The sequence below is a fragment of the Macadamia integrifolia genome, chromosome 1 (genome assembly GCF_013358625.1).
Source record: "Macadamia integrifolia cultivar HAES 741 chromosome 1, SCU_Mint_v3, whole genome shotgun sequence".
Lineage (NCBI taxonomy): Eukaryota > Viridiplantae > Streptophyta > Magnoliopsida > Proteales > Proteaceae > Macadamia > Macadamia integrifolia.
The window spans coordinates 35,412,394-35,424,228 of NC_056557.1; the positions used below are offsets into that span (position 1 = coordinate 35,412,394).

At 37.6% G+C, this 11,835-nt stretch overlaps 1 protein-coding gene across 5 annotated transcripts in view; it reads right to left on the reverse strand.

Moving 5' to 3' along the window:
• LOC122085505 (E3 ubiquitin-protein ligase MARCHF8) overlaps window positions 1-11,385 on the reverse strand; it is a 31,597-nt gene extending 20,212 nt beyond the window's left edge. For 4 of the 5 annotated variants that reach the window (XR_006142139.1, XR_006142141.1, XM_042653966.1 and 1 more), the window contains exons 1-2: window positions 11,167-11,384; window positions 3,696-3,776 (exon numbers count right to left, since the gene is read on the reverse strand). The gene's annotated coding sequence lies outside the window, so the exon portion shown is untranslated. Of the gene's footprint in view, window positions 1-3,695; window positions 3,777-11,166 lie in introns of all 5 variants that reach the window. The other variant, XM_042653991.1, reaches the window with a different exon arrangement.
• Window positions 11,386-11,835: the final 450 nt, after the last annotated feature.

Genomic DNA, 11,835 nt, shown 5'->3' on the forward strand with positions numbered 1-11,835 from the left:
GGTTTTTCCTAGGTCAAAAACCAAGGGTGAGATCCCAGCGAAACCATGTGTTTTTAGACAGGACAACTCAGGAAAACTCGGGGATGGGTTTCCATGGCCATATGGTCAAGTTAGTCCCTATAACTTGTCATCTTGCCTATGTTAGACCTTCTAAACACAAATGGAAACATTAGATTTTTTTAAATCAAACACAAAATAGTACTTTGACTTCAGATCTTAGGTTGGTAGCCTATGGCGTAGGTACCTTAGGCTATTCCACACAATACCTAGCACTTTTAGACCACATATAATTAAGTAAAAGTATAAAACAACTTAAATAAGCATAAGGAATTAAAATACATCAAAAAGTGTTAATCTTCAATCTCCAAGTGTTGAAGTTGCTAATCTCTTCTGTAAAGGTGAGATTTGGCAAGAAGAAGCACCAAAACACAAAGTCTTGGGGGGTTTTTCTTCACAACAAGGTGAGACAGGTGAGATCTAGCAAGAAATCTCAACAAAATGGAGTTTAAAACATCTTGTGAATTGGTCAAGTCGAGTCGAAACCGAGAAATGAACCAAAATCTCAAGAGAAACCGAGAATTCGAGCGAGATATTTTCATTTTCCAGTATCGCCTATGGTCTCGACTTGCCAAAGCCAAAAAAACAAGATTTTAATGAGATCTCGCTGAGACCTTGTTGAGACCTCGAACTATGGCACGTGCATGTGTGTGCATGTACTGTCAGCTAAGCAGCAACACATAAGATTCCCATTATTTGCCTTCACTTGACAACTCAACTACAAGACCCACCCCATTTAAATATTTTAACCAGGTGGCATAGGAATCTTCAAATGTCAATGTAGTCAACCACTCAAGAGGGCACCATCACTTTGCCAGACTGCAAAATAAATCCTTTATCGGAGCATTTCTAATATGAAACTTAGAACTTCGAAAGCTGGAACAACAACAAAAAAATGTTACTTAGTACTGGATCATGCATCCAAGGCAGACAGGACAACCCAATTCAGATCAGTGTCTGAGTACTTTTGTGCATAAATGGGGAAGGAATTATATTTCCAAATGCTTCAGTACAGGCCTTTTCTCTACTTTGGAGGACCCAAGTCATCTGTACCTGAAAACAGAAAAGATTCCATCCAAAGTGTTTTTTTTACAATGAAGGCTTGCGCAACTAACATTTCCAGTATTTACTGGACACAATTTTAATTTCAGGAGACTGGAAAGGCCTTGGTTTTCCTACCAGAGAATAGGATAGAAGATTGTGAAGTTGGTATTAGAGAAGAAAATCCTACGACAATTGATTTTGATTTGTTTGAATGTCAAATCTTGCACTTCAATTTCACATGGAGAGAACCATGAAGAAACTTGTGGATGGACTTTGTGACCTCCAAACAGGGTTTCAAGAGCTTGCTAATGGTTTTCGAGAGATTGCCACTGATACCAACTGCCTCTACGATAAAGTGTAGAACATGAAGAAAGCTTTGGAAAAAGAATTGAAAGTGGAAAAATGGTGGTAGAAGAAAAGGTCGATCACGAGAGGATTCCAATTAAGGAAATACAATTCAAGAGTTCGTGGCTGTTGATATCGTTCTTCCTCCAAAAACCTTTGCTGTGAGAAATCCCATAGTTTCTGTTTTCAATCATGAGATGCATTGTATCATCGTACCACCAAAGCCAACATTCGTGGATGTTGATCGTGTGTTGGAGCTTTGACCACATTGTAAGGCTCAAGGACATGTCTTTTCTAACAATAAGGGAATCCAGTTTGAGGCTCAGTTTAAATTTAGGTCAGGTTTTAGAATAGGTTTGGGTTAAAAGGTTTACTGCTTTAGTTTTTAGGATTTATTGTTGCAATGGGCTGAAAGCCTTAAAGTGGGGTTTTAAGGAGTGCACAAAATTTATTATTCACTAGTGGGTCCCATGTTGGTGATGGTTGGACAGGGATTTATCTTATCCTAAGTTGTTAGCTTTTAAGTTCAGAATATTTAAAGTCCTCAGCTATCTAGTTAGGAAAGTCATAGTAGTTGAGTCCACAATTAACCTAGAATGGAACCACCCCTGCCCCCCATTTGGATTTTGGAATGGAATTTGAATAGATTTCCTTTGCAAATTGATGTGCTGGCTTCTCTCTCCTTTCTTACCCGTGGAAAGGGACTTTCTCTCTCGCATTCATCTCTTCTCTCCTTCCGCCCCACGGTTCTCTCTCACGCATTACTTCTTTCTCCTCCCATTATCTCTCATTTATTCTTCACAGAAGGAAGTTTCCCTCTTTCTCTTCTCCTTTCTCTTTTATTGATTTGTTAACTTAGATTCTATTTTTTAGGGAGACTTTATCTCTTCCCTCTCACGTATTACCTCTCCCATGTTCCCTCACTTTCCTTTTATCTTAATTCTTGTTGGTTATTTCTTAGAGTAAATCTGGAATTTCAGATATAAAATTCTATTATTATTCCTCACTATTTTCGCACCATTAGATCTAGGTTCAGATCTGGCAATATCAATCGTTGGGTCAAAATCTGATCTTTAAATATAAAATCAGATCTGGACCCTATCTGGCCATCAAATCAGGATCTCTTCATGTCATTAGTAGGCTCATTACCGCAGGCCAATCAGATCCATTAAATCTGATCCAAAATAATTCCCAATATATTTACAAGAAGCCCATCTGCATCAACAATGTCCTTTAGAAATTCAAAATAATTTATTTACAAGAAGCCCGTCTAATAGCCATTTGATCCAGTCTTACAGACATTTGATCGACCTAAGGGAAGATATGTCACCAATTAAGTTTTTATCTCAAATAAAAACGTAAGTAGTAGCATGTATCCAAATTATGAACACTGGAGCAATGTTACAAACTCACTGTAAGACTTTTCCTTACAGTTAAATGCTACATTATCAATCAGAAATTTCTAAAATAGGTAATATATCCCAATATATAACACATTGTAATAGCACATAATACACTGCCACATAGGCTCAAGTCCCATCACCATAATGGAAGAACGAAGTAAATTACCAAGACCAATAGAATCAGATTGTTTTCAACCATTAATATAGAAACTTTGACAAGGTAAAACACAGTTAAAATATCATTTCACATAGCCATTCTATAATTGTTGTTCTTGTGTGTGTGTTAGACGGGAGGAGGGAGAGAGAGAGGAGATTAAAGATCAATATTTCGATACAGAAAGGAGAATACTAAAATGTGAGGAAACAGGTAGATAAACATCTAACTAGATAAAACTGTTGATATCAAAATACAGGTGTCATACAACAGTTAATTTAGCATGCTTTTAAGAGAGGAAATAACTACGAAACTGCAAATGCCCCTAGAGTACAGAATAATGACTGAAGAATAGAAGAAAGCATTCTGATGCAATTTTGCAAAGCAAAAGATGAATTAAACAAGAAAGACCAAGCAGCGAGAGTTTTATTTACTTTCTGATTAGTAAAAGCAATTTTTTTTTTTTTTTTAAATTAGTGGTCCCCATCAAGCATCAATAGTAGTTATGAGAAGATGACGAATTGTTTCACAAAAGGATACCCAAATGCAGTAGGAACCCCAACCATACTCTTGAACTCCATCCCATTAAAACATGTCCAGACAAAATACAACGCCAAATGACAAAAAAGCTTACTAAACACTGAACTGCAACAACATTAAAGGCCAATGTTTCCCCATAAAAGAATGATTACCTACTAGATATGACGTCCTTTGGCTACTAAATGCAGCATGATACTGACAAGTTGTCAAAAAAGCCTCTTCAGTGATTCCACCTATAGCAACCAAATCCATTGTTAGCAAGGATAAGAAAAGAAACTGCGAAACAGCAAAACCTCAAAGGGTGCGAATTTCAAGATTAGAACCACAAATTGAGTTACATGGACTCAAGATCAAGAAATCAGTAACCATCAAAAAAGGAAGCACAAAGATCATAACATGTTGAACTTGAAACGTTAGGGCAGGGCTCAATTACTTGTCAAGTTTGTACAGCAGCTCATCCAACCCCACCCAAAATGGGAATACATCCAATGGCCATAAAGGTGGGGACATGGATGCTCGATTGTGTTGAACAAAGATCTAATCCAATACCACAAGGTTGTGCAAGATCTTTGATGCAAAAGCATCACTAACTCATGGAGTAGTTATGGGGAGTGAAAAAAGCCCCACATGGTTCCCACATTTTCCTTCCCATTGTGGGACAAGGAATTTAAATGTTGAATCAACTATTTTCAATAAGAACCTACTGTTTTTAGAAACTAATCATTTTTAGCCTTTTTCCGCTAAAAAAGAAAAGTACTTCAGTGCTTTAATATAGTACTCGTGAATCACCACAGTTACAATTTATAGTAAGCACCATTCCTTTTTTTCCCTATCAAAAGATTATATGTTAGTATTTTTTATTTTTTTTTAAGTTAAGGGAATTTTTTATCGAATTATTTGACTTGACATCATGTGAATAAAGGACAGTTATGTCAGACTTAATTTGTAATTGATGTGGCAGCCCTTTGTTGACTAGAAAAGCATGACCATATGGACGCCTGAGCCCCCACAAGCCAGTCCAAGGCCTTCATTTTTGGGTCCACATAAGGGACCATTAGGACTGTGTTTTCCATAGGAGCATTATTGTAATTAAAAATTACGCGAGGCATTTCTGCAAATTTGGACAGGGGCTAGATTGTCATTGATTTTAGTAGATGAGGGTAACTTCGTAATTTGGTTATAAATGAAGTATTTATTAACTTTATGGATAAATCTCTAGTGAATCCATAAGAAAAACACAAGCAACTGGTATAAGTAACTAACCATGTAAATACACAGGCAATACTCCTTTTTTTAAGAAAGAATGGAATGAGAAGTTTTCCTTTGACCAGAAATCCTCACATAAACCTCTAGGGAACTGATCCCTAATTTTACAGAATGAGAAAATGTCATCCCATTCAATTCAATTGGGAAGCCCTGTCTCTAACATGTCGTGGGAGGAATAACATGAAGTTCAGAATTATAGGCGTATTCAATACTCCCAAATAAAAGGGAATTCATCTAATGGTAGATTCCATAAGGCCCCGTTTGTTGACAAATAAGAATGGGTGGATAACTTGTGAGGTGGGTCCCACATGTTGTGGGTTGGGTTGACAAGGAAAATGAATGGAAGGAAATAATGGAAATACCTAATTTTTAGTGGAGTGGAAATGGAAGTGGGATGGGATTCTATGGGAAAGAGAGGAAATAGGAGGAGGAGAGAGAGACACACAAAATCAACTTTTTCATGAATAGTGTCAAAGTCCTACCAAATACTGAGGTGAGTGGGGTGGGAAAAAGTTAATGCCACATCAGCAAACAACAATAATTGCATTTAAAGAACTTGTCTGATAAGTATCCCACCCCACTTATCCAAACACTCATGTTAATGGTAGTTTGTGGAAACCAAGTACCACGAACATTAGAAATTAGGAGTAACATGAAGCTCAGAATTACAGGTGTATTCAATACTCCCAAATAAAAGGGGATGGACATAATTGTCGATTCCATAAGAGATAAAAGGAATTGCTAGTTTGTACTTCTCTCACGGAATTAACCATTCCATTACATTAAGAAAGAAATTTTAATATGGCATGGTTACAAGAGTCTATCTTCGCATCTTCGTCTCCCCCCCCCCCCCACACCCCCCAAAATCTAAATTATTGTTCATAGTTTCTTACTGCTCACAGCACCCCAACGGTGCCCATCTCTCTCTTCTTTTCCTATTCTCCTTTCTCTTCAACTTCATATTCAGCTTTGTAGGCCAAGTCAGCACCAGACATCAAATCAACAGGTCAATTCTGGTTGTTGATTTCTTTCATCATTAATCGTTATCCGATGATAGATTTACTTCTATGTAGCATACCATGATTGAATGTTGAGATTAATATTCTGATCCTAACAGTAAATCAGCTGGTTATTTTTATGTTTATATAGTTCTGCTTGACGTTTATTTCATCTAACTTCTGTCTGATTTCTCTCTCGTCACTCATGTCAATTTTGTCTCACTTCTTTGCATCCTTCCTAAGTTACTAATTATCTAATCATGTTCTCAGCTAGTCTGATTTTGATTCTAAGTTATAATGAGAACTTCCTTCATCTCTTCATAATTTCTTCTTATATCTTGCTTAGCACGTGTTGGCTAATACTCCCTTTAGAGTCAGCCTACTACAACCTTAGGATTTGGATTCACCCCAATCCATCATACATCAGCATTCTTAATAGTTGGTTTATGTCAAAGTCTAAAGATGGTCTGACTTGCTTACCATGTGGTTTCTGATGCAAGAATGTGTGGTAGTTCACTTCACTAGTTTAGGTATTTAACGAATTTGTAGGGTTATCTTAGGTCTTATTTTGAATGAAGGGTTTAGAATTATTTTATTAGATCTGATGGTTAGGATTGGATAGGTGGTTATTGAGTTGCTTTCAAATATGTTACAATCACCTATTTCCAAAAGCTCGAGCTGTTAGGAAGGCCACACAACAATGTATAACAATACCCCCTTCACATGCATGCCCATGCACACATGGCTCTACACATGCTACCATCACATGGTGGTGAAATCATTAGGCACCTAGAGGCACAACAACACAAAACACAAACCCCTCACACTTACCAAGGATCAAACACCTAACCTCTTGACTCTAATATCATGTTACAACTGCTTATCACTGTTAATGTGTACAGCCACTTTATAATATAAAGTAGGGGTCTCCACTAGGTATCTTGACCTACCGTGAACCTCTTTCTCTCCTCTCTTCTCTTCTCTTCTCTTCTCTCTCCCTTGTCTTCTCTTCCTCTTCCTCTTTCCATTGCATACTTGTGTACTGATTCCTTACTCTTGGTATTGTCATATGGTATCAAATCATTAAGAAATCAATATTGTGATACAACCTTTCAGTTTTGGAGATCCTTTTTTACGGTTTCTTCTTTCTGTGGTTTGCAGCAACCAATGCTCCTGTGTGCAATGAAACCCTAGTTGTTATCACGTGAAAGCTCCATAACAGATTCAGATGCTATATAGGTATTAATGTAACAGATTTTATTCCCCACATCAAAAGATGTCATCTTCCTCCAAATTCCCACAGTGGATTTTCAGCCTACACCATGGCAAGTTGAAGAATGTCCTCGGGTATTTTTTGTTCACTTATTTCTTCTTTTCTTAATAATGGAACGACTTCTACGCAGGTTTATTGATTGTAGGAATTCTTGGATTGTTAGATGTGATTCAACAAATGGAAGAAGATTAAAACTAAATCACTGCATTTTTGCCCTTCAATTGCATTGTGGTAATTGTTCTTCATATCAGACAAAGAGCAGCTAGTCTAGTGAAAATCCTATTAAGGGTTGACCCTGACCTATGATTTTCTGGGAGATTAGCAAACTCTGAATAATATTTACCTACAAGGTTTAAATATTTGCCAATGTCCTTTTTTGTGTCTACCGGTCTACAGTGCAGCCAATCAAGAAAACAACTGGACCCCTTACCTCCACAAGTTTGGACCTGATTAAAATCAATTCTGAAGTTAAGTAGGACTCAATTGAATCAGCAGATACTAAACCAATGAAAGGTTAATTAATTTTCCAAAAATTTGTTCATGTTGGATACACCCGTGCTAGTGTCAGAAATGAGAACTTCAGTTCCAAAAAGGCTCAGACAATTTTCATCTCAAGTCCAAGTTGCAACTTAAGATTCGGATTCAACAAAAATTGAAAGAAATGAAAAAAGGGGGGGGGGGGGGGGCTCTGTCAGTAGAATGCAATAAAAGTTAAAGTCTCCTTAGGTTATGGTTGTGAAGATGAAGTGGAGGTGGTGGTCCTTGATGAAACAAGTTTTTATGTTAGCTCCAGTGATGGCAGAAAAGGCTTAGGTTAGAATGGCAATTAATTGGGAGGAAATTTTGAGTTGTTAAAGCGATTGGACATCTGGTTGCCATGGATGGTGGTTCTAGGGTCGGAAATTGAAATTTCAAGCTGGCCACATCGGAGAATTGGAGGGTTTACTTGAGAGTTTTTTAAGAGGAGATAGAGATCAATAGGAATTCGACTAAAATTTGATCGAGTCCATCTAAATAACTATGAATCTTTTAAGATGAAATAGAAAAAAAGAAGGCGTACCCAGCGCACAAGGGTGGCACTGTGGGGTCTAGGGAGGGTCATAACATAATGCAGCCTATAGGAATCTAACCATAAGTTGATGGATTCCATCTAAATAACACAATGAATGCACACATCCAGAGAGAGAAATAGATTCCGTTGAGCTCAAAATTGGTCTTACTTTGTCATTTCATCTACCAACTACCATTGCAACTCCATAGCTCCGTTGCATTTGTTGATTTCTGGTACTATTTGTCACATTTAATTAACATAAGGACCATAGTTGTCATGGCATCTAGGCAAGACAAAGTGGTGGCAACGCGCCCAGGCAAGCAAAATGTTTCCATGTAAGTAGGGGGGTAAGGGCCTAATGTATAATATCAAATAGTTACTTACCATAGTTTTAAAAATGAAGATGAGTTAATGAGTAGAGGAAAAAAAATATTTTAACTCAGCTATAAATATAGGTATACAGAACGGCTTACTTATAAATAAGTAAAATACACAAATAGATATCACCGACTTCTTCTCAAGAAGTTGCAAAAAAGAGTTCCATGAGCAACTGTTTTCAACACCATAGCTACGACAGAGTTGAAACGGCAGCAGCACTGAAACTGGAAAAGGTACGCTCCCCTCCTCTTTAAGGTAGCAATAGTGAGTAATGACAATGGCAGCAGTGGTGACCGCTGCAATCTTTGTCTCCTTCCGTGGCTACTGCTACTGCTAACAGCCTACCGCTGCTACTGCTTCGTCTTCTTCTTCCTCCTCCTTCTCCTTCCATCTTTGTTTTCTTCTTACACCACTGCTGCTACGGCACTGGCGATGGCAGTGTTGCTGTTTCCTTCTGCTCCTCCTCTCCTCCTCCAGCTGCTATGACGTTGGCTATGTCGTTTCCCTGTTTTCCTCCTCCTTCTCGCCCATTTCCAACCTCTATTCCCTTCCATTTCCCATATTCTGGCTCTAGGTGCCCTACAAGAAAGGCGACCAGTCGCCTAGCCTTCTGAACACACCTTGCCAACTAGGCGACACTTAGGTGACGCCTTGAGAACTAAGATATGGACATAATTAAAAAATTATATAATGGTGTGGTGTGCTGTAGTGTAGTGCAGTGTAAGAACCGTGGAAGGGCAGGGTAGTGAATTCCTAAAACAATTAGATTACATGAAGAATCAGCTTTGAGCCCATATTAGTTTGCGCTAAATTGCTAATCACGGATAAGCTAACAAAAGATATTCAAGATAAAGTCCCATTGGTGCATGCTTTTTGCTAATGAATAATGATAAGTGTCGGTAAATAAAAAAAAAACAGGGACTAGTGGCAAGTCAAAATTATGAGACCCACCTTCGAATCAAAAGGTTTTAAAATAAGTAGAAAAGTGTATGGCAAGTATTTTAGTAACAATCGGGCTGAAAGTGGAGTAGTGAAAATAGATGATTCAATCATAAATAAAGGAGGAGAAATTGAGGATGACGTTGCATAAAGATTAGAGCAAGGTGGATGAAGTGGAGAGGTGCGTCCAAAGTGTTGTGTGATCAATGTATTCCTTTAACACTCAACGAAAAATTTTACGGGACAATTACACAACCAACAATGATGAACGAAGCTAACTGTTGGGCAGTGAAGAAACAACACAAAAACAAACTTCATGTAGCTGAAATAATAATGATGAGATCGATGAGTGATAAAATAAGAAGAAATAAAAATAACGAATCAACAAATTAGGGTTAAGAGCAGCTCCAATAAATGATAAGTTGGGAGAACGTCGTTTGAGCATGTATAGCGAAGGCCTTTGAATGCTGTAATACAGAGTAGGAACATGATTCAGATTAGAGGAGCTAAAGCCTAAAAGAGAACAGGTAGGGCCTAAAATGACCCTGCGAGAAATGAGGAAAGACATGTAAAACTAAGTGTCTTGGAATAAAGCTTATCCGAGAAAGAGGATCCATGTAGTGAAACCATTTTGTTGGGAAACGGCTGAATTGAATTCAGTTGAGTTATCCATACTATTGCCACTCATCCATATAAAGTCTAATCCTGGTATTGGCCATAATCATTTGACATGTTTATGTTCCTTTGTAGCCCAGCATTCAGCTCCATCAAAAATTGCATATTTTTTATGCATGTAATAGAATTTACCATTTCACATTAGTTAAATTCACCAATTACAAAACATTACATAATCTCGCCCCCAATTCATTCAGGCTGCTCTAATTATTTGAGCAATATCATCCTCAATTTCACCCCCTCTATTCAAGATAAACCAAGGTAAGAACAGCTGTTCCACATAATTTCAAATCCCAAAATAGAAGTTCATTACACTCTATCCTTTCCAACAAGGTGTTCAAGCCAGGAAGCTGAACAATATGGAGACAAAAGGTAACTGATTAACATTATAATGTGGAATAACCATGAACAGATCATATTTTTGCAGGACAATTCAGATAACAAATGGGTTTTCAAGTGTATTCTATATAAGCATTATCATTTCATTGTAACCCTAAATTCATTGTTTTTAACATCTCTCACCCACGAGATAGAGTTAAAACAAAGCAAATAGCCGTTGTTCTCTGACCCAAGGTGCATTATGACTGTTTGACAGATCCTAGATTATCCACACTATAACAAGCTATTAACTAACTTATAGATCAGTAGCAAATATGAGAACTCACAAATCTATAAAGTTAAATAGCTCTGGTACACTTCCAAAACAGAGCAATTCTCTCATCACCTAACAAACGAGCTTCAAGTCATCAAAAGGGAAAAAATAAAGACACAAAGGAGCAACCATCAAACAAAGAGATTGAAGCTTTCATTGTCCTCCCGACCATCAAAAACCTAACACATTCCAGAATTCATGAACTTGGAAGATAGATGAGTCAAACAACACGAATCTAAGTACAGAATTTTCGAAATAGGAAAGCACAGAACTCGCACATAAAATTTAGTTCAAGAGGCAAAGAAAGTCAATGAAACAAAGAAAAAACTAAACCAAAATAATTTCGGAAGGAAAATACGAGATTCTTGAGATTCATCGACGACTAAACTACCTGTTTCTCGGCATGATTTCAAATTCTTCGCTAGATTTCCACCATAATTACATTTGGACGCATACGATGCGAGACTACATGTGCGGAATCGGATGGATTTATAGGGTTTCGTTGATCAAATCTTCAGACACAGAGAAAGAGAGTTCAGGCTTGAACTTGGTTACAGACGGAGAGAGACCTTCATGAACAACATTACAATAAAAATATTCAAAATTTTATGTTTTATTTCTTTAACGATATTAAAAAGCAGATATAACATCTTAACCGGTCTGTCGTGGCGAGTATCAACCATGTGACGTATCACACGGAACGGATTCAATGGATGAGATTAAATTCATTTATTGCTTAGCTGTCACATTTAGTATGACCCACATGAAATGGAAAAGACCGTTTTACTTCCTCGTCCCGGAATCCCGATCTCCGGGTCTATGGCGGCTGATCCTTCCTTCGTTCAATCTCTTTGAGGCGAGCCGATACGCTGTAGTGGGGCTTGATGATTTGTCCATGCGACACGTGTCAGTATCTTAATACTCTTCAAATTACAATTGTTTGTGAAGATCACAACCGTCCAAACAGTGACACGTTAGCTTTATCAGGTGCTGCAACAACTTCTTTCTTTCTTTCTTTCTTTCTTTCATTCTTACCCTTCTTCTTTTTTTCTTTTTTCTT